We start from the raw sequence: 23,924 nt of genomic DNA, 5'->3' as shown, positions 1-23,924 counted from the left end.
TAGCACACTAAATTTGACCAAAATAATTTTGATTCCCATAATTTTAGGAGCATTGCAGTTGATGGGAAAAGGATTGGATTTGCAACTAGAGACCTGAGTTTCAGTTGCTACTTTTTATATTTTACCTTTGGTCAAGTCATTTCAGCTCTCTGAGCTTCAGTTTCTTTGCTTTTAGAAGAGAGAAAATATAACTTGTCCTGCGAACCTCACGAGATGGTTGAGAGAATCATATAAAAGAATGTGTTTTATGATCTAAGCTTATTTCTACAACTGTAATGTTATCTTATCCCCATCCCTATTTATTAACAAGTATATGGCGGTTACTTTGGATTGTTTATTTAGAATGAAATAACTGTGATACTGACTTGTACCATTACACAGCCTATCCATCCCTTTTTCAAATTTGATAGAGCTTGACATATTCTAGAGTTCACAATTGGTGCTACACTGCTATATGCCTTGTACTCTAAGGAAAACACCTAGAAGAATGTCTTCACATTTGAGTAATAGTTTCAAGTTTTCTAAACACAGGGAGACTCCTGTTTCAATGTGCCAAACAAGTGCATCATTTAAAAACAAAGCAAATCCTATATAATAAAGAGGTAATATGCAAATTGATTATCACACCCTCACAAGATGGCTGCCTATGACCAGGCTGGCAGGGGGGTTAGTGAGGGATGACCAAATGACTGAACAGCAGGCTGTGTGGGGCGACCAGGCTGGCGGTGGCGGGGGGGGGGGCATGAGGAATGACCAGGCAGACAGAGAGGGCAGTTGGAGGTGACCAGGCTGGCAGGGGGGACAGTTAGGGACAACAAGGCCAGTAGGGGGGGCAGTTAGAGGTGACCAGGCAGGCAGACAGGTGAGCGATTAGGAGCCAGTGGTCCAAGATTGTGAGAGGGATGTCCGACTGCCGGGGATCGGGCCTAAACTGGCAGTCGGACACCCCTGAGGGTTCCTGATTGGAGAGGGTGCAGGCTGGGCTGAGGGGACCCCCCCCATGCATGAATTTCATGAACCAGGCCTCTAGTGTATCATATTCCTCTAAAAGTAACCAAATGCTATGCTTTAAAAGGTTAGGTCTAGTGGTGTTCTCTGCTCACAAGAATATACATATATTGCTTTTTCATTGCTAACAAATTGTCAACCTTTGTCTCTCTTCATTTTTTATCCTGGAAAACTATGTGCAAAATTTATTTTCTATATTTAGTGGAAGTTATAATACTAAGCACTAAGTGTTTTGATGCAAGAATATCATTTATTCCCTTCTAGTCAGAGAAATAAATATCCTTTGACATCTGTGGTCTTCTTTTTAACGCTCTATCTCTTTTCCTGGTTCTCTCCTTCTTCCTCTTGTTGAAGTTTCTCTTTTCTGCAGCCATCCCCACCTTCCAACCACCCCATGATTTCTTCAGATTCCTGTTTTATTGTGTTGGCAAAATTTCCCTCCCCTCTAGCCTTTCTACAGAAGGCTCTTCTTTACTAAATAAGGTCTTAATTAAATGAAATTGTCTTCTGGACAATTGGGGTTTGCTTTGTTCTACTTGGTTTTGTTTTAGTGCTTTTACAATATGATGATCCATGTCAAGAACACTGAAGTCAGGAAAATGAAACTAAATCATTTCCCCTATCAACATTATCTACAATTTAATGTTTTCTCACCCAAAAGTTCTAGTGTTTTTTTTGTTTTGTTTTGTTTTGTTTTGTTTTGTTGTTTGTTGGCATGAGGGAGGAAGAGAAAAGGAAAAAGAACAAGTAGGATCAAGAAGGTGTGGGGCCAAGGAACAGAATGGAGTGCAGCAATGGAACACTGGCCACTCTTTAACACCATTCTATCAAAGAATGGCTAAGACTCTCACAGAATCACTGGCCTGGGGTTTGCCCATTTTGCTTCCAATATAATTTTCATAGTTCCAGGAGGAAGAATAAGGTGAAATATAATCTCTGTCATAACTCCTTTCTTTCCCCATAACCCCAACGCTGTGCTGACAGCAGTTCCATTATTGTAGAATGTCATGCTGTTCCCACAGGAGCATCCTTGCTTGTGGAGTGTTGCAGTGTAGAACTGAGCCTGCTTCATGCAATGACTTTACAGAGCTCCTCGTCTAAAGGCTGCTGTGGGTGTGACTATAGCAGATGATGGTACAGTCTCAAGTTGAGAGTTGTTTTTGGAATTTATTTTTTCTATTTATTTGCTATCTCTAGCTGTGATCCCTTATAATAGAAACATTTTTAAATGACATTTTGAAAAATGATGCATAGTTCATTTGCAGTCTGTATTTTCAGGAACATCTTAGAATATATATAAGTACAACCAAGTATATGGACATTTGAAATAGTTTGTGGTTAAAATGTGCATGGCATTCAGAGACATGAGAGAAGCAAAAATGTTTAAAAAACAAGAATAGAATAAGCAGATTTGAGTCAAAATTAAATAGCCATCTTTTTTATTTCTTCAGAAAAACAAATAGAGGACATCTCAATATTGCTTCTAAGCAATCAAAGGATTTGGCATTTGTGGCTGCAAAGCACAGATTATCGTATGCTTTTTGCTAAAATGGATTCTGGTTCAATCTGTCTCACTAGCTTTTGTCCTTCTTTCTTTGACACACAGATGTGTGTGTGTGCGTGCGCGCGCGCACACACACACACACACACACACACACACACACACACTCCTCTTAAAGATATACTTTATTCCTCCCATGTGCCAGAGTAAATCTCTAGTGTGAAGGAGTATTTAAGCACTGAATTTAAGTCTCAGCATTCCCATCAGCCCTGCTGCTCTGACCAGTGCTAGATAACATAGCAATGACCTGAACCGAAAGTTTCAAACCCATAGAAACTTCTCCTGGCTGTGACTTACTGTCACTGACATTTCGATGCTGGTATACTGTAGATGAAATCCGTAAATGCAATCTTAAATTTCAAGTATTTGGATTTGTCAGTTTAATGCAGGCATCACCTTAGTTAAAGCTTAACTTACTGTATTTATGCCAAAAGAAAGGGGGAGGGCAGGGGCAAAAGACATTTCATCCTGCAATAAATATTATCAGAGCTCTGAGGCATTAAAATCAGTGCATACAGAATAGTGCAATGCCAAACAGCCAGCTGGAGTTGCAGTCTGGCAAACTAAGCCCTTCAAAGCTCATGAGCTTACTGCTATTCACCTGGTGGATTCTCTCCATCAGGAAGCTGAGGGAGTCTATTAAGCTTATGTAACACAAGCTTAAAGGTAAAATGGAAAGCTCTTAAAAAATAAACTATTTAAGTTGCTACATCAGGAGTGTGCATTATGTGCTAAAAACTGAACTATGCCAGTAGTGCCACATACATTTGTATAGTAATGGCAATCACGTTCACATTTTAAAGCAAAACATTTAAAAGTACATTTCCTTGACAGTACTAAAAAAATGGAAATCAGTATTCTGTCTTTGCTCAAAAAGAACTGAAGTGAGAGCAGGAGTCAGGGAATGCTCCATGCTTTGCAAGTGCTGTCATCAATTCTTATAAATCCTTAATCCAGCTCGTGATAGGCAGGTGAAGAATAAATTGATTTTTTCAGATGTGTTGCTATAATGAAATACAGAATACAAGAAATGTAGGAGTGTGTACATATTTTCATAGATATAGGATCTTATTTATTTTAGTACCCAACTTAGTGCAAGGAAAAGAGTTCTAGTCCATCCATCCAAGTAGTTAAGTGAGTGTTAAAATGTATGTGTAGACCCATGACATTATCAGACACATTGAACAGTGCTGGAGTTGATTACCTACCCAAGCACTTTAGAAAGCATGTCAGCCATAGGCCCAATCCTAGAAGAGCAGGGTAAGGGAGAGAGCTATTCCTTTAACTTTCAGAGAGCTGGTGTTCTAATGGATCCTCGGACTAAGACTTAACCGATTTGGCCAAACTGAATGACTGTAGCAAGAATGTCAGGGTCTGTAGCCAAGTGTAAGTGAGTGAACCTTTCTTCCAGATGTCTTCTGACCTTCATGTAATTTTGATCAAAATGCTAGTAAAACAACTCAAGAGTAAGAACACTATTGTTTTACAGATTAATCCTAGATTTTGGAAGAAACTGTCATTAAGAAAAATTAACCTTCTCAACAGACCATGGATTGCTACACTGGTCCGTTTGAAAGGGGTGTCTTTGGAGCTTTCATCTGTTAAAGATGATGTCCTCTTTGGAACTAGATCCACTAGGTCAACAGTTGTGAGTGGTTAGGAAAATGAATAATTTGCTTCCAGGGGAAAAATTGTTTCTTATCCTGTTATAAAATGAGCTTGAGCTTTGTTCCCCATGACCCACATTCCCATGACAACAGCAACAGTGACGTTGCCTTAATGTCCAAGAGCAAATGAAGCAATAGAACAGAGTGAACGCAGATTTCTGTTGTTGTTGTTTTCAGGTGTGTTTTAATGTTTGGGCCTCAAATTTCTCCCTTACAAGACAGATGATTACAATCTTGACAAAGGATATCTCTAGCTAGTATTCCTTGTATCAGATCCACCCAAACAAAAAGACAGATTTTTTTCCTTTTGGGACAGGCAGCCAAAAGAGTGACAAAAATCAGTTTGTAGGGACTTTGGCACCAAATATAGTCCAGGAAATTACTCCAAACCTCAGTATTGTAATGGACTCTAAATTTTCAGCAACTGAAAACCACACTGCACTGGCCAATTGGTAATAAATTTAAAATACCAGAAGATGATTTCAGAGAAAGAAATTGCAGCCATGGAACAACATATTTCTAAGATCAATGGGACATATCTGTCTTACTGGAACAGGATACACTTCTGGAAAATAAAGTAATGATCGTAGAAGGCGGAACAGAGACTCTTTTTAATATCTTTCTCCTACTTCATCTTAGAGGAATGGGATGAGTGTTACATGTTGTAGGTCTCTTGGAGGTTTTAAGAAGGAAGCTACAAAAAAGCATTTGTAATTCAAATCTTCCTGACTCTGAAATCTTTTGAATTTATGAAAAATGCATAGCATTTATATCTGCTTAATGTACTACACATATAAATCAGGTATTTGAGAAATTCCCATTGCAGTAGTTAATACTTCTTTATATTATGCACATATAATAGATAAGTATTAACACATGAAAATAAAATACTTCCTGGTTACCTAGTGTACTAGTAAGTAAAATTAACATTGATAGACCCTATAACAGGTCAATAAACCAAGGTTTTGGCAGTTGGGAGAGCAAGGAGATTCCAACATCACAAATCATTTTGGGAAAATACCATACTTTTTCTTTAAATTTTCAATTATACAAACATAAGAGTGTTCTTTTTAATATATATATATATATATATTGATTTCAGAGAGGAAGGGAGAGGGAGAGAGAGATACAAACATCAATGATGAGAGAGAATCATTGATTGGCTGTCTCCTGCATGCCCCACACTGGGGATTGAACCCACAGCCCAGGCCTGTGCACTGACCAGGAATTGAACCTCGACCTCCCAGTTCATAGGTCAATTCTCAACTATTGAGCCAAACTGGCTGGGCAAGAGTGTTCTTAGTTGTCTCATCTTTTCCATAAAAAGAACTATGGCATTTGAAAAATATAAAGTGATATCTATGTTTTTAAAGATTGAAATCAACATGTAATATTTTCCCAGAAGTTTATAAGTAATTGATTACATAGATTACAAAATATAAGCTAATTCCATACAGTAACAAATAAAACAAGTGAGCTCTCACATATTAGCCATTTTCCTTAACACTTCAGGTCATTTATTCATTCATGCTTCAAATATTTATTCAATATTTATTTATCAGAGTGGCCACTATGACTGACAGTATGGATTCAAAGCGAAAATAGGGGATGCCTCTGTCTCAAAAAAAGCTCACAGTTTTGTGGATGAGAGAGACTAGAGGCAAAATTTACCTTGTTCATCCTGAACTGATGAGATTAAAGCCTTTGGGGTTCAAGTTTGCCTCTGGAGAATACAAAGTCAAATCATGGATCAGAGACCACCTTGAGAAATTCATTAATAAGTAAAATGCTCTCAATACTTGATTTTGAAATTTGAAGGAAAAAAGACTGAGCTCCATACAACCTGAGCAAATTCTCTGAGCAAAGAGCAACCACTGCCAGTACTGATCTATCTAATCCCAGGATTACAGGAGATCCCAAGAGGAAGGGGAGGTTTGTTTTAAGTGGGATTTTGCTACATGAGAATTGCCTGAAGCCCTCTGGGCTCCCTTGCAGAGCTCTTTTCTCCACACAGAGGTATTTGCTACACTTTTGCTCAAACAGGTTTATTACCTATTTGAACCCTCCAGGTGGTGATATCAGTTGCAAAGAACATAGAATTTCAACCACAGATTTTTAAAATGCAATTTTTGTTTTCTCAACCTGTTGTGCACTGCATGTAGTTACACATTTGGGGAAATACTGCCACTGAATGAAGTGTTGTAGGGCCTTTACAGAGTGCTTATCTGATACAAAACATGGAAACTCGGCTCAGCCCTATAAGATAAGGGCAATCTAACCTTGCCTGTGGTGGCACGTATCTTATTTAGAGGATGTACAATCGTTGCATTATAGGGAATTATAAAAAAAAATGTGGATTTCTGCTAAAAGGCTATTACCACTCAAATGTCATTTGCGAAAGCAATTTTGGTGCATGAGGAATTGTATTATGGTGTGTAAACAAGGTACATAACATTTAAAAATGTAAAATGAAAGCATGATATTTCTTTGAAGATAGTATGAGACTAAAAGAAAAACACATTAAAAAGGTTAAACATTGTGAGATACTTCCTGCCCTGGGAGAAAAAAAAACACTGAAATTACCAGTTAAGAGCTAGAAAACTATCAAATTCATTTGTTCTAGAAAACGCTGTCTGATTCATTGTAGGTTGTTAAGCATTTATAATTTAGGGATTAATCATCTTCTGATGACTTCACTCTGTTACTGAATGCTGGCTGTTTTCTTCTGCTGTTTCACTTTCTGCTCCTTCCTTTTGCCTCTTTTTTGTTAAGTCCCAGGGCAGGGTTTATATTCAGCTGGCACACACATTCCATCATACAGGATGCTTAAATAATAACATACTTCACACCAGTTCCTAAATGGCTGCTGCCCTGCATTGCCCAAGTGCCACCCCGTTACCATGCCAAGGAAGGACCTATACCTCTCTTTCACAGCCCCCATCCTCCCTAGGGCTCTGTAACTAAAGGGGTAGGGCCTAGCAAATTTGAGCATTAGAGGTGCTAGTACAAGACCCTTTTCCAGGGTTCTGACTGGCTTCTGTTCTGATGAGTTGGTATCTATGTTTTCCAAGTTGCAACATACAGGGTGGGTGGGGAAGGGTAGGCTTACAGTTGTTTGTATGAAAAGATTGGCTGCGTACCAATCAAGATGAATACCTGTCTCTCATGTGTACAACAAATGGAACTACCACTGTTAAGAGAGTATTACAAGTGGCAGCAGATATCAGATTTCAAACATACTCACTAATGGAACTGCTCATGACTGGTGAAGAAGGTGATGCTCAAAAAGTTCATAAGCTCTGTGTGTACTTTATCAAGTTGTTTTCATGAAACAGTGGTGGTGTTATATATATGGGCAGCTCAACTAACTGCCAAATTTTTGGCCCTCCTTCTACTGGTAAAACCAACTTAGCTTCATCTATGTGTTATGTTTGTATTAATTGGACAAATGAAAACTCTCCATTCAATGATGTATTGATAAAAAATTAATTTGGTGGAAGAAAGGAAAAACTCGTGATAAATAATTCCATGATTGAAACTGCAAAAGTAGTTCTAGAAGAAACTACTTGCTGAATCAATAAAAAGGGAGGAGAGAGTAGGGAGATAACAGCTATCCAGTAGTTACTAGTAACACCAACATACCTACAATGGCAATCTGGCCACTTTATTCATCAGCACGCTTTAAGAGACTGACTGATTAAACTTAAGTTTCATACCCACTTACCTGGTAACTGGGGAGTCACTGGTGTTCCTGCTATAGTAGCAATCTTCAGAGAGGGCGATGCCTCTGCAATGATGAGTGGATCCCTGTCATCAATCACTCCATAGAGAGGCGTAGTCCAAACTTTTCTATTGATGACATAGCTTTAAAACTTGGTAAATCAATATTAGACAACACACTGATGGGATCAGAAGATTTTCTCCCCTGTCTAGAAGATTTGCCTCCCCTCATGGAGCAAGCCTAAGAGTTACACTTTTCTGCTTCTTCTGACTTGATGCACCAGAGCTCAGGTGAATGGCCGAAGAACCCTCCCAAGACTGGCAACAAGCAAAATGGGAATTAGAGGAGTTTCTTAATCTCCATCAGCAAGGTTAGTTTTCTTGGAAGGGAATTAAATATATACTGTAGCTTCTGCTCCTCAGGTACAGACTGCACTAAGTATTGTTTGGAATCATTTTAAATAGTTTGAAGAAGAATCCAGCCAGTGGCTTACTGTGCGGAGTGATTTGCATTCTGTGCTTGAGAGTGAAGAGCACTTACCAATTTCGAATCTGCATCAAGAACTTACTGAGAGGAAGGGTATACCAAGGCTCTATTCACTCGGTCATCGCTCGGTGGTTGCACACCACGTTGCTTCAGGTGAGTCTCACAGTGGTCAAACCAACCTGAATTGACTGCGGTGGATGTAAATCCGTGAGGGATTTGTTAATACAGGTACTTGGTTACAAAAGAGAAATGGAAAAGAACGAGCATGATTTGCCTGCTATTATAGGCAAAAGCACATTTATCTTTAAAGACTGAAAGACCAGAAACTGTTTCAATGTCTGTTGCTAAACACAAACCAGATCCTAACTAAAATATGGCTCCTCACGGACATGAGGATTCCAATCCTATAACTGTTAGTGTATGGATTCAGATACACCCAAAAGGACTTGGTCCCATGAACAACATGGTAAGCGTGGGCAAGCTTGTGGTGGCGGAGGCAGTCTGGGTATCACTGTATAACATGATATTTCAGGTAACTATCTCATTTCAAAGTTACTGGACTTATTTAGGGCGAAATGATAGTTGCCATGTGATAAAATTTAAGGACTCTCATGAAAGGCTTCCCATCCTCTCTTTCTATTTTAACCAATCTGTAATCTCATGTTTGCAATCCATTCCTTTTAAAAATAAATCACTGTCATCTTAAGTCTTTTGTGAAATGTGAATATTTCATCTGTTCATTTTAATACAACAGGTCCTCAAACAATGTCTTTTCATTCACTTTGTTCAATTTGTAACATTGATGAGATACCGTTGTTTATATCAATTTAGCCTATACCATTTAGCCTGAAATTGGTTTCATTATGTGTCGTTTTGCTTAAAGTCACAGAATCTATCAAATGACATCAAGTGAGGACTTACTGTATAATATTAAAGCATCAGCATTGTAGCATGGCTTGATTCATCATTCACTTTTGTCAACAAGTAATTGTTGTGCACTTATTATAGGCCAGGAAGTATGCCAGTGCTGCAGAATATATATAGAGAGAGAGATGAAGAAGATATAGACTTCATTTCCAAGGAGTTAAAAAAAACAGTGAAAATGAGACATGTATATAGATATCTATAATGAAAAATTGAAATCAATAAATACTATGAGAAGATTATAAGTGTGATACTAAAACTTCAGTGAGGAGTTCAGTTGGTAGAATGATTCAATCTTACATTTAGTCATTTTTTAAAGGAACATTTATAAAGTACTTGATATGCTGGGTTCTGAGGAGATAACAGATAAAAGGGATGATCTCTGCTCTTGAGGGTTTTTTTTAGAGGGAGTCAGTGAACAAATAAACAAATCAAAACAATAAAGTAAATAACTTACAAATGTAAGAATAAAGCTGTGCAGAGTGAGCTTGAGAACACAAAGCAAGGTCATCTTGGCTAGTCTAAGATTAGTTGAAGGTGGACCTTGTGATGGGGGGAAACTTTATGGAGGAAGAAACTATAGGGCTAAGGACTGAAGGAGAAGGGGAAATAAGTCATTGTAGGAAGCCCTGATGAGTGTGGATCAATTGGTTGGGCATCCTCCCCTGCACGGAAAGGTTGCCTATTCCAATCCGGTGGGGCACAGGCCTGAGTTGCTGGCTCCACCCCAGGTAGGTGGGTGTGCAGGAGGACAGCTCTTCAATGTATGGCGCTCACATCGATGTTTCTTTCTCCCTCTCCTTTCCTATCTCTATGAATCAATTTTTAAAAAAAGTTATTGCAGGAAGAGATGAGAGTTGATTCAAAAGAATAGAGATGTGAGAGAGCATGGGGGATTCAGGAACATGCCCAGAGTTGAAAATATAAGTGGAGTTAATACAGAACATAACACAACATAGGTGATCAGGCTTAAGATCATGAAAGGCCTTAGGCTTTTTCCTGGAAGTAAGAGAGTTAGAGAAGGGTTTTATGACAAGAGAGAAATCCAATCCTGAGGACATCGGTGTAGTTGCAAATTGGGAAAAGAGAGAGAAAGGAGATAGGGAGAGAGTGAGAGAAAGCAAGGGATTGAGAAAAAGAGAGGCTGAAAATAAGAGACATTAAGGAGAGCATGCTATGTTGGGGGTCACCATTCTAAGAAGCAGTAGAGAGCAATGTGAACCTGAAATTTCATTCAATTATTCATTCATTAAATCAAAAGAAAATGTAAGAAATTACTAGAAAGTGCTAAACACTGTTGTAAGTGTTGGGGATATACTCTTTGCTTCCCTGGAGCTCACAGCCTGGTGAGGGTGCAGACATAAACCACATAACCAAACAGAATGTATACTTACAAAGTAAAATAAGTGTTATTAAGGAAAGGAGCATGTACCATAAACCACATAACAGAGAGGTACGATTAGGTTCTTTGGAAGCAAGCAGCCAACATTTATTTGGGTTAACAGAAGCAAACATGAGAAGTATTTAGAAGATGTGAGGTAACTCAGTGTAAAGATGGAATGACTGATAAACCAGGGGCTGGTGAGACAGGAAGCAGAGCCACTGCAGGCATCCAGGCAGCCAGGATAAACACACAAGGTCTTCAATGAATTGGCCTGATTTTCCTTCTCCACAATGTTGCTTGAGGTAACTATTTCTGTAAGGGAGAGTCGGGTGACCTCGGGCAGGTCACAGTTCCATTACTTGTTTAAGTAAAAGGAGATCACCTTGATTAATAGTCCTATCAGCCCTGCATGCATGGGGAGAAGGAAGTTCTCAAGAAAACCCAAAAGCAGAATGGTTGTTGTGCTGGTTAAAACAATAGATTTCTGTGAAAGAGAAGAACTAGATGAAACCTCAGTGGAGGTTTCCTGGAGGAGAGTGATTATTGAACTGAACTATGAAGAATGAGGAGGAATTAACAAGAGAGAGAATGGGTGTGCATATCATCTGGGGGGTGGCTTCTTAGGCACAGAGAATGCACAGCGTGTGCTCACATGAAATGCTAATTAAAGGCAAAATTAACTTCTTAAAAAAATGTGCCTTGTAGGTGCCCATTCCATGTCATGCATGGATTATTCATTAACAATCATCTCCATTATCAGCAGCAGCACCACTACCTCTAAATATGGGGACAAAGCACACAGTCTATGTAAGCCAACACAATTATCTACATATTCTCCCTTTTAAGACACTTGCTTATGGCTTTTTAAAAAATGTGAGAACCACTGGTGAGAACCACTGTTCTGTAGACTAATATCCCCAAGGTGTCTGTCATCCTTGTCATCTTGTTGTAGAGAATTTCTTAGGAAGGGGATTATTATAAACTGTGGGATGATAGGGAATTCCTCCTCTTTGCCTGTTATTGCAGTGAGGAAGTAGATTTCACTGTGCTCTGCAGCATGTTTATAGTGTATTCCTGTCTTTCTTTCTTCTTTTGAACTGTGTAGATACTTACCTCTTGCTAGGCAGGTTACATCATTCTGGAGACTAAAGCAGCTTCTCTCTATCACTTACTATGCAATGTTGACCAAAGCAGTTTACCTATCTCTGCTTAGGTTCCTTCGTTCATGCAAGTGGTGATGGAGCATACTCTGCAGAAACCCTGCAAAAATGAATAATCCCCTTATTTTATGAACAAGGAAATGAAGGTCTGGTGAAGCAATATGTCCTGTCCAATATCATTAAGCTTTTTGTGTGAGAAAACTGAATTTAGAACACGGGTCTGTCTTTTATTCGCCATGCTTATTATGGGAGAACTTGGATGTATAATGTAAAGCAAACATCATATGCAAAATAGAAAGCAGGGTTTTGAGTCCTCAGTGTAACACTTATTAGCTCTGTGACCTTGGACATTCACTTAACCTTGCTAAACCTCACTTTCCTCATTTTTTAAAGGAGGATAATAATGCCTGCCCGACCTCATTCAGGGTCATTTTAAGGATCAAAAGAAGAGAACATACATATGGCTACTTTGCACACCATAAAGAGAAATGCAAAGATGTGGCATTGCTGTTATAAACTATATTTTGAAAAATTAGAAAATTGAAGCTCTGAGATGCTGAATAACTTACCCAAGTTCACTGGGTCATTTTCTGTCTAAGGACATCTCTGAACTTCAAGTTCATTTACCTTTCCTCTAAACTCAGCACATTCTCTTTTGTCTAGAAATATAAAGTGTCATATGCTAATTAAAAAAATTTTAGTCTTTAATTAAGCAGTACCTAGAGTGTTACAATCTTACCTTATAATAGACAAATATGCAAATTGACTGCACCTTCGCTACGCCCAAGCCACGCCCACCAACCACGCCCACCAGGAAACCGTGGCAGGGAAGCTGGGTGCGGCCGAGCCCAAGGCCGGGAAAGCCTCGGGCAAGCCCCGACCTTGAAAGAAGGCAGAAGGCGGTGGCCACAGCCAAGGCCTGGGTCCCCGGTGCCGGCAGAAAACTGGTGCAGGCAGCCAGGTGAATGAAGGTCTATTGCAAGAATCTTCGTGCAAATGCGCTACTAGTATGGTAATAAATGTGTATTTCTTTTAATTAACTCTATTCCCAAATCCCTACCTTGTTAAAATTGAGCAAGAAAAAAATTAGTCATATAAACTAGCATATTGGAAAAAAAATTAAGAATGTTTTGAAAGTTCAATTTTGACCTTCAATTGAAAGGGGTGGGGGACATTTGCCAAAGTTATTTTGCAGGTTAGAAGCATAAGAATTCCCTCCTCCTATGGTATTTGGCATCGATATGGATATCTCTCCTGATAGAAATACTACTAGTGCCCCACAAGGAAAGGAGAATCCAATGTCTAGTCAATTAACCCTTTGCTTCGGGCCAGAGTCCATAGACTCTCAGGGAGGATGCACTGGTCTCCTACCTTTTCACTATCACCCTTCCCTTACATCAAGCCAACATCATCTTCTTCACCATAATCACCATTGTAATCATGCTCATCCCCTTCCTTATCATTGATAAGATTTATTTAGCATTTACTATGTCCCTGGCATGATACACACATAGTGTGTTACATCCATGATTTCATTCAAACCTTACTATAGCCCCAAGCAGTAACTACTATAATTATCTCAGGTTTTTAAGGGCAAGCCATGGGCATCTCATACATTTTGTACACCCCCTACCCAGAGTGCTTGCAAATACAGACTGCTTCTATTTCCTCTTCTGTAAAATAGAGATAATAATAGGTCTCTTCAGGTGTTGCTGAAAGGATTATATAAACCCCCATAAAGCATCTAATACCATGCCTACCTCAATAACTATTCAATAAATAATATTTATCACTTAGATGAAAATTAGAACACACGTTTGGAGAGTTTATGAAGGAGAGTAACCCCCAAAACCTGGGGATGAGAAATGTTAAAAATTTCTTAGCCAATTTAATCTCTCAGTGGTAACCATGGGATACATCAGACTCTCTGAAACATTGCTTCATAGGGTTTCTATCCCTTTCCAGACACTCTCTTTGAACTCAAGCTAAAATCTACACTCTTCATTCTCCATGGTGCTAACTAATGCAATTCTATAAAAACAAATTCAATTATAAAAGTTACATATTATAGATTTGTATTCAGTTACACAAAAAGATTCTTAAGTATTAAGTTAAAATATGTGTAGTGTGTCCTATATATGCGTGTACGTATAGGTATATACACACATATATATTTATGTGCGTGTGGGTGGGTGTGTACATAATTATATACAATAGTCTGGTTAAAATACACAAAATGCTACAAGTTGATTATAGATGGCATATTCTTTATCTTTTTAACATTTCACAATGCACCTATATTGTTCTCTATTTTTAGAAGATACTGTTTTCTCTTTGAAGGAAATGAGAAAGGGAGGAAGAGAGGAAGACAGGTTAAGTGATAGGCAGCCTGCAGTGGACCCTACTTGCTGAGGCTTGCACACTCACAGCCCCACCTCACATCTCCCCGAGTCCTGCCACCATGACAAGGCTGCTGCAGAGCTGACTCCAGAGCTTCCTGCCATTTCCTTGTAAAGCCATGATTTTTATAACTTCCTTCCAAACTGAGCAGAAATCCTGCTCATTCGCATTCAAGTGTGAGAGTATGATTTTGATGTAGCTTAACATTTATTGAGGGTTTACTGTGTGCCAGGCTCTACCACTCTCCTTGTATTCATTCATGTCATCCTCATAATGACCTCAAGAGTTAGGTTCTCTTCATTTAGCAAACAATCTCCCACATTGCAACAGGCACTGTTTAATGCATTTGGGAAACAGTGAACAAAACAAAGATTCCTTGAGTAGGCTTCATTCTAGTGGAAGCCAAATAGTGCTGGCAACTTACAAATACAGAAACTGAGGTACAGAGACCTTAGACAACTTTCTCAAAGTCACAGACAGTAAGTGTTAAGTCTGTGATTTGAACCCAACATCCCAACCCTAATATTTGTGCTCTTAACTGCTACACTGCAATTGGTTAAAAAAAAAAAGTCCCATTGGAAAAATGATCCAGGAGAACTTGGAATGTACAATTATTGAGATGAATCCTGGTCCTGAGAATAAAATCACATTCTGACCTGTACAGTATGCTATGAATAGATTAATTACTTCAAATTTCTTCTTAAAAATCTTTGAGATCAAATGCCATTTGGTTTGAATAAGAAGAGACAGGGTAATCCCTAAATTCCAAGTATTCCTAACAATATGTATATTACTTATATGCCAAAAATATTTGTTAAGGAATGTGATAAGTTTGAAAATGTACTCTGCTTGATTTCATGTTCAAGTGGATTGGAGAGCAGGCTCTCATAAACTAAATCTAATCAAGGTTTATGGAAGCAGAAAAAGAAAGACAAGGAAATGTGTCTCCTCTCCTCCTACCTTGAAACTGAACATGGTTACTCCTCTCTACAGCTCAGCTATTCAACAAGAACAGAGTCTGGGCTGGGCTCCAGGGCAGATTCTGGAATGTGCCCAAAGAAAGTTCCTGTAGTTCTCTGTACACAAGAGAGATGAGGCTCAGTGTTTGAAAAGGTTAGACTGAGCTGGATTGTGCCACAGCACATCCCTTTTGTGCCTTTGCTAATTAGTCTGTGTGCTTACATTTATGCATAATTGAAAGAAAAAATATGCTGCAATAATGCATGAAAAATTAAGAAAACAAACCAAGACATTATATTTCTAGCTGGGGCCTATTATTTGGATTTACCTTATGCCTTTGAATCATTTGCATGATTTTTAATTTAAATTCTAAGCTAATTTCCATGACTCGATAAGCAGTTGAGTCTACTGGTGTCCCCACATAAGTGGGCTTTGAACTAGAGCTGACCACGCTGAACTCTATCAGAGGCCCAGGCTCGCCCAGATGGTGGTGTTTCACATAAAGTAGCTAGAAGGAACCAACCACATCCTCCCAAGATTTAAAACAGTGAGTTTCTCAAAAGCAGGGACCTCCAACTTCTTCATGGCTATGGCCACGGAATGTAGCATGGTTTCTGGCACATTGTAGACTCTCAGTGAATGTCTGTAAAATGAATGGCTAGGTGCATACGTTTGATTCTTTAAGCATGAATGAAGAGAATTTTCTTTAAAAGTTCTATATCTATTAGGAGGTTTTCATGCTATTTCCACAATAGTTTTGCAAAAAAGGAAAAGAATATTTATTAACTCTGTCAGATTTATCAATAGATAAAGTAACTCTTGCTCCAAAAAGTTTGAGTCCAGTGCGAAGTGTAGATGCAGCATATCACCAAAGTGAAGCCTCTGGAAGAAACAGAACATGAGTCACAGGAAAAAGAAGTTAAAAGAAGGCCATGGTAATATATTTCGTGTGCAGGGTGTTCCTTCAGTAATCTTGAAATAGTTCACTCCTGAGGTACAAGCATCTTTCAGCCTCTTCTGTAGCCAAGGGTTACAAAAGCTTTCAGAGATGGTTTGTGAGCAGTGCGGGGCCGTGGGCAGCTGTTCTTTATGCCGCCTGCCAGCACAGCATCCTGTCTTTCTGATCCTGAGCTTGCTTTTTGTACATCGCTAAGCAGAACATGCAACAGAATAATGGGTTAGTTTTCAAGGGTCTCAATAGTGCCCTTTCTTACTGTTTTCATTAAAATAATGAATGTCAGTCTTCGATCCAATGTGACTGAAGGTTAATTGGTAAGCTCTTTTCTGGGAGGGGTTGTCAGGCCCTGCTGTGTGCTGCTGATAGCTGCAGCCATGGAGCGAAGCAGCCTGATTAGCCCCGTGATTATTCCATGTACAATATAATCAGGCTGAGATACTACAACAATGAGGTGTCTGTATTCTTTCAGAACAAAGTACAAAAAGTCGCAGCAGAAAAGGAGGGCTGAGGAGAGGGTGGAATGCTTCACATGCAATCAATCTCCAGTGATCCTAGAAGAGTCTGGTGGAATCTTGGTTCTACAGAGGTTGGCAACGTGAATTTAAATCAGACACATTAAGAAACAAAGTAAACACAACCACTTTAAACTCTGTTGGGACTAAGCTAGTATATAAACAAGCAAACCGACAGATAGGCACACAAAGAGTTTATTGTGTTTTGTAAAACCAACCAACAAACCAACATTCCAAACCAGATTTAAAAAGTCTGTCCTCTTTTTTTGAATTGATTTTAGAGAGCGAGAGGAAGGGAGAGGGGGAGGGAGAGAAATATCAATGTGAGAGAGAAATGTCAATTGGATGCCAACAGGGGTCAAAACCACAACCTAGGTATGTGCCCTGACTGGGAATCAAACCCCTGACCCTTCATGCATGGGAGGACGCTCCAACCAACTGAGCCACCTGGCCAGGGTAGCCTGTCCTCTTTATAAGCACAGTCTGACAGACATTTATCTTCTTTCCTTCTCAAGTGTCGCATAGGCTCAGCTATAAAAAATGAGTCCTACCCAAGAGCCTTGTTTTGCAACTTTCTCTGTAGGCAAGCGCCTTCCTAAGAGTATTCCAAAAGGTTTAGAGTCACATTAACTCAGTCACAGCCATTAAGACTTTATCTGCTAAAGCTCTGGAGTTGCTCACTGCATATATACTAACGTGTCACTTAGTAAGTGGCCTAGTACGTTTGGACTTCTGTAACAAAATACCAGAGACTGTGTAGCTTAAAAACAACAGAAATTTCTCTCCCTTCTGGAGGCTGGAAAGTCCAAAATCAAGGTGCCAGCACAGTTGCCTTCTGGTGATGTCCCTCTTCCTGGTTCATAGTTGGCACCTTTTTGCTGTGTCCTCACATGGTGGAAGGGGCAAGGGATCCTTCTAGAGCCTCTTGTATAAGGGCCTTAATCTCATTCATGAGAGCTCTGCCCTCATGACCTAATCCCATCCCAAAGGTCTCACCTCCTAATGCTGTCATCTTTGTGGGTTGGGATTTCAACATGCTTTTGGGGAAGACAAACATTTAAATTACAGGAGCAAGTTCCTGGTGCAAAACACAGATCAATATATCCTAATGGCCTTCAAAGACAGTTAACTTCGGAAACTTTTTCAGTCCGACAAGGACACCTTTGCCACCAAGAGAGGTGGGCAGTCACAGAGACCATAATAATTTTGCCAAAGTGACAGAAGCCTTTTAGCCATTGTCTCTCTTTGAACCCATTCACTGTCCTCTCCCATAACATACTGCTTAGTCCTCTAACCATTACCAAATAGCTACTTTCTCTCTTTGGTGCACAGATGTGCTCTTCTCCTATCATTAAATGCCATCAGCATCTGCTTTTCTGCCAAACCTTGCCTTTGCCTCAAAATTTGAGTGGAGGCTTACTTTCTGCAGCAAGCCTTCCAGCTGGCCCTCCTAGCATATGGTCACTTCTACTGTCCAACATTCCATTTTCATCTCTATGGATCACATGGCTCTGAAAAATGTTTATTTGAACAACTAAACATGGCTAAACAGAACATGCAACAGAATAATGGGTTAGTTTTTTTTTTCTTTATTTTTATTTTTTTAAATATATTTTTATTGAATTCAGAGAAGAGAGAGGGAGAGGAAGATAGAAACATCAATGATGAGAGAGAGTCATTGATCGGCTGCCTCCTGCATGGCCCCTACTGGGGATTGAGCCCTCAACAGAGGCATGTGCCCTGACAGGGGATCAAACCGTGACCTCCTGGTTTATGGGTCAACAGTCAAATACTGAACCATGCCGACCGGGCTGTTCATGTGTTTTTAGACTCAGTGCTTTTGATGGATTACATTTTAAGGTATTTTAGAAGTTCCTCTCTGGCTACTAGTTAGTTGCTCTCTTCACACTGACAGATATGTAGGAACTGGCTAAGAGTTTGGGAAACAATTTCTCAAAACAGAAGCATGGGGGTGGGGGGTGGGAAATCAACCAAGAAAATTTGTCTTCCCACTTTCATCTTGTATTTTGACTTCTCTTTTGTTTCTCATAAACAACACAACCTGAGTCCACATCACTTTCCACATATTCCCTAAAAATGCCATTACACTTAAAGGGCTATTCATTCCCTTTCTTGCCTCATGATCCTTAGCAGTAATGTCAGACATTTTCATGTTTAGGGCACAAACAATAGTGAGGAGAAATCTGCACACTTCTGCTCAGATCTAAATAACATAAATATACATGTATATGCGTGCACACACACACACACACACCCATATATAAAGTTGTGGTTGACAAGAAAAAAGTGTTTAGACATGAACTTTTTATTTCACCATTCTGAGACATGGAAGTGTATTTAGGTTTAAGCATTGATACTCTACATTTTTCTGAGTAAAATTTTATATGTAGAAATAAATATATATTTTAGAATATAAATTGTCAGCTATAGATCCAATACAACCACGGCAGTGCTAAGGAACTAGAAGCTAAATTTGTGGACACTATTTCTATTCTTTATTCAAGCTCATGTATTACCAAGGATTTGGTGCTATGATAGAAGTCTGAAGGGTAATAGTTGCAGAGACAATAATAATTCTGCACAAGTGACAGGAGGCCTTTTAGCCAATGTCCCTCATTGAATCCACTTACTTTTTATTATGGACCCCTGCGGCAGAATTTGAATAAAGCAACAATAACAATATGACTTCACAAACAAAAGCCAACACAAAAACTTAAATTCTTGGAGGGTGGCATTGAATATTCACTACATTCAGTAAGTATTCATGACTATCTTTGACTCCATCAAATGAACTATGCTTGTTACTTGCTGTGAAACACAAATTCTACCCTGAAAATGTGAGTTATGTGTTTGTCTCCTAATCTTCTCTTCTGTTTTAGAAAACAAGAGATTTTTGTTGAATTCCATTATGTAGCTTTCTATTAAACCCAAACAAAAATGGACAGGAATACCTGATTCCTTAAACTGATATTAATTGCTTCTGAGTATTTTTCTGGTTATCATCAACCAGAGTAATTTTTCACCTTTAGAATTTTCCAAAAGAATGTATCAAATTCATTTACTACTATTGGCCCAACTGCATTATGGAAATTTGAACATAAAAGGTAAATTATCACATGCTACATCAGTCTCCTTGGATTATGCAATATTTATTAATATTTTTGGTATATTTGATATTGAGTCAGATTTTAATATAGGGCACATATTTTTCCCCTCAGCTTGAAGCAATGAATTTTAGGTCCACTCATTTCAAATGTCTTACTTCTCTGCCTCCCCACCCCCCTCCCCCAAACGATCATCATAGACTGTATCTTGTCAAACTTCTAAGGGCAGACCCACAGATTTTATGGTATTGGGTACATCATGAGGTTTGGCTATTTAGGGATAAAGAAATGGCAGAAAAGATGTGTGGTTGCCCTTAGCAACTGCTGCAATCACATGCTATTTGTGTTATCTGTGAGCTGCAGAGCATCACCTTCTTTTTAAGAAACACAAACATGCACATATAGTATACCTCATGATAGTTTTCAGCTAATCAAAGATTTGACAACAATAATAACCTAAGAAGTGGAGCACATATTCTTTTGGTTTCACTTTCCTGTTTATCAGGTGGATATTTTCAAAATATACTTTTTTTGTCTTGTTTTTAAGAAACAACTCCACTGAATGATACTTTTATGGGGAAAATAAGAGGCAATGAAGCATTAGATTTGATCACAATACAGCCTGTTTAATATAACAATAACTACTTCAGTCAATAATTTGAGACTCCCTAGTACAAAAATCTGCCTTTCAGATGATTTTCTCTCCAATTTCTTGATGTGTATATATTAATTTTTCTTCTTTAAAGGTCACAACACAGTGTTTGTTGTAAGGAGACATCAAAACAGAAAGATCAGTTTTAATTCTAAGTATTCTGAACACAATCAAATAATCCTATTAATAAAAGCCTAATATGCAAATTGTTCAACCAGGAGTTCAACTACTCACTATGACGTGCACTGATCATCAGGGGGCAGCGCAGAACATGGCAGGCAATGTGGTGCTGGCAGCAGGCGGCAGTGGAGGTGCTGCTGGCCCCAGTGGGTCCTGATTAGAGCGGGACCATGGTGGGATGGTGGAGCAGGTTAGCGGGCAGTGCCAGGCCAAGGCGGGTGCTAGTGGGGGCCTGATTGCCCCGCTGACGGTGACCAGCAGCAGTGGTGGCGGGGAGTGGGGCTACCGCTCAGCTCCCTCAGCACCTGGGAGCTTGTCAGGGGGCCGGGCCCTGATCAATCGCCCCACAGATGGCAACCAGTGATCAGTGGCGGCAGCAGGGGGTTCTGGCCCCAATCTTTCGCCCCATAGGCAGGATGGTGGAGCAGGTGAGAGGGTGACACTAGGCCACGGTGGGGTGCCAGGCAGGGCTGCGTGGCTGGGAGGCTGGGGGTGCCAGCTGGGGCTATGAGCCTGGGGGTGTGAGTTGGGGCCCAATTCCCACAGGTACCCAGAAGGGCCCCACCCATGCACAAATTCGTGCACCGGGCCTCTAGTCTATATAATAAAAACCTAAGCGACCTTCACTGCGGAACAACCACAACGACCAGTCACTATGATGTGCACTGACCACCAAGGGGCAAATGCTCAACACAGGAGCTACCCCTTTGTGATCAGTGTGCTCCCACAGGGGGAGCGCTGCTCAGCCAGAAACTGGGCTCATGGCTGGTGAGTGTAGTGGTGGTGGCAGGAGCAGCTCCCACCTCCACGACAGCGCTAAGGAGCAGTGAGCAAGTGGGCGGGTGGTAAGGAGCTAGGGGTCCTGGACTGCAAGAGGGATGTCTGACTGCCGGCATGGGGAGCGGGCCTAAACTGGCAGGTGGACATCCCCGAAGGGGTCCTGGACTGCGAGAGTGCACAGGCCTGGCTGAGGGACCCCACCACCACCACAGTGCAAGAATTTCGTGCACTGGGCCTCTAGTGTTTAAAAAGTTGTATAGGCCAAGAGGAAGTTGTTTTGTGCCAATTGAACTAATTAGACTTTTAATAGTCTCACCTCTGGAAATTAAGTATTTCTCTGTTGGCTGACCCACCTGCCCTTTCAAAAAGGCAATTATAATAAGAAATTACTAAAAATAATTTCTGTTATTCTTCAATATGTTGAGCACTTATCAGTATAAAAATAAATAATATTCTTCAAAGTTCCCTGTCAAACAAAAGACTTCACCTGAGGTACATTTTTTTTTAGATGAGGATACATGATGTCAATTTATCACTTTAAAAATGTCTTTTCAGCATGGATGGTGCAGCTCAGTGGTTGAGTATAGACCCATGAACCAGGAGGTCATGGACTCAATTCCTGGTCAAGGCACATGCCCATGTTGCAGGTGCATGAGGTAGCCATTTGATTTTTCTCTCTCATCAATGTTTCTATCTCTCTATCCCTCTTCCTTTCTCTCTCTAAAATAAATTTAAAAAAACATATTTTTTATATAAAAAAGAATCTCTTCAGTGAAAAACTGTGCAGTTGTTAGGGTCATTCATAAGTATTGTATTTCTCCTCTTTCTGGTACATGATAGGATTGGATTGTTTATCCTAGTCCCTTTGAGTTTAGTTCAGGCCACATGACTTTCTTTGGTCAATAAAATATAAGCAGAAAGGGCATGGGTTCCTTGATGGATGAAGCCTTAAGAGCTGGTGCTCAGTCGGCTTTCCCATTGCTTGCCTCCTCAGCAGTTGTAGAAGCACAGGTGGAGACAGAGCTTCTGTCAGCTCAGACTCCTGAGTTACTACTTTGAGTATGACCCCACCTGCAGCTAAGATTTTGAGGGTTTTCAGTTACTGCAAATTTGCACAATTTGATAAATACAAAGATGTAAAGGAAGCTAACAAAAACCCCAAGGCTACTAATGTTTAATCACTGCAGAGGAAGTTAGATTGCTTTTGTTTCACCTCTGGGTTGCACAGTTGAGGATGGGGATGTAGCTTCTCCCAAGGAACCCTGTGGTAGATTACAAACATTGCCTTACCCCTTAGCCCTGACTTTTGCCATGTTGTTTTTCAGAATCTTCTACTCTGATTTTGGCTTTAGCCACATGACCTTCTTTGGGATATCAGCAAACAGAAAACATAGAATCTTGAAAATTATTGCACAATTGTGCATGCCCTGTGTCTTCTCTTCCATCGCCATCAGAACATGCCTGGCATAGCCTGCTGAAAGGTGAGAGATGGGAAAACAGAACCACACTGCCCTGCTCATCCCAGCCAAGGTCAGTTTGAATGAGTGTACAGTCAGCCAAATCCCAGACATGTGAGAAAACCCAACCAAAATCAACAAAGTGCTTAGAAAGCCATCCTAAGCACATGAGCAATAAACATTATTGTATGCCAATGAAGCTTTGTGATCATTTGTTGCAGAACATTATTGTGGAACTAGTGGTCCGGTGCATGAAATTCATGCATGGGGGTTCCCTCAGCCCAGCCTGCACCCTCTCCAATCGGGGACCCTTTGGAGGATGTCCAACTGCCGATTTAGGCCTAATCCCTCTGGCAATCTGGGACTGCTGGCTCCTAACTGCTCACTTGATCGCCCCTAACTGCCTCTGCCTGCCTGCTTAATTGCCCCTAACCCCTCTGCCTGCCTGCCTGATCACCCCTAACTGCCCTCCCCTGCCAGCCTGATCTGGGCCCCAACTGCCCTCCCCTGCCGACCTGATCTCACCCCCAACAGCCCTCCCCTGCAGGCCTGATCTTTCCCCCAACTGCTCTCTTCTGCCTCGGCCCCAACCACCATGGCTTTGTCCAGAGGGAAGTCCAATGTGTGGAAGATGGCCGGTCGACCTGATCTAATTAGCATATTACCCTTTTAGTATTATAGATAGATTATATAGGATAGGATTGCTTAAATGGGGAGGGAGAAGCCTTTTTCAGCAAGAGGAGATGCTCTTGGCAGACAAAAATACATAATCCCTATATCTAGACTGATAGCCAGCCATATGCACTATACTGCCAAACCGGTCATTAAAACATTGAACCGATTTCTTACACCTTACACCAAACAGCCATTGCCCTTAAAACCCCTTCTCAGCCCCCACCTTAGGTTCTGCCTTCACAGTTCACCCAGAATAGGTTCTGATTGGTCAATTTCTATGCCAGTCAGCATCAATAACTCTGCCTCCTAGGCAG

General features: G+C 40.2%; 1 pseudogene across 1 annotated transcript in view; it reads left to right on the top strand.

The window, feature by feature from the left end:
* The window catches only part of LOC307095322 (ATP synthase subunit O, mitochondrial-like), a 71,724-nt pseudogene that overhangs the window by 38,923 nt on the left and 8,877 nt on the right, over positions 1-23,924 (top strand). Inside the window, exon 5 of the transcript in view lies at positions 8,422-8,596. The product of the transcript in view is annotated as an ATP synthase subunit O, mitochondrial-like (transcript). The remainder of the gene's footprint in view (positions 1-8,421; positions 8,597-23,924) is intronic.

This window comes from Cnephaeus nilssonii, assembly GCF_951640355.1.
Source record: "Cnephaeus nilssonii genome assembly, chromosome: X".
NCBI lineage: Eukaryota > Metazoa > Chordata > Mammalia > Chiroptera > Vespertilionidae > Cnephaeus > Cnephaeus nilssonii.
The sequence above is the reverse complement of the archived record's forward strand: the minus strand, read 5'-3'. Positions and strand labels throughout refer to the sequence as shown.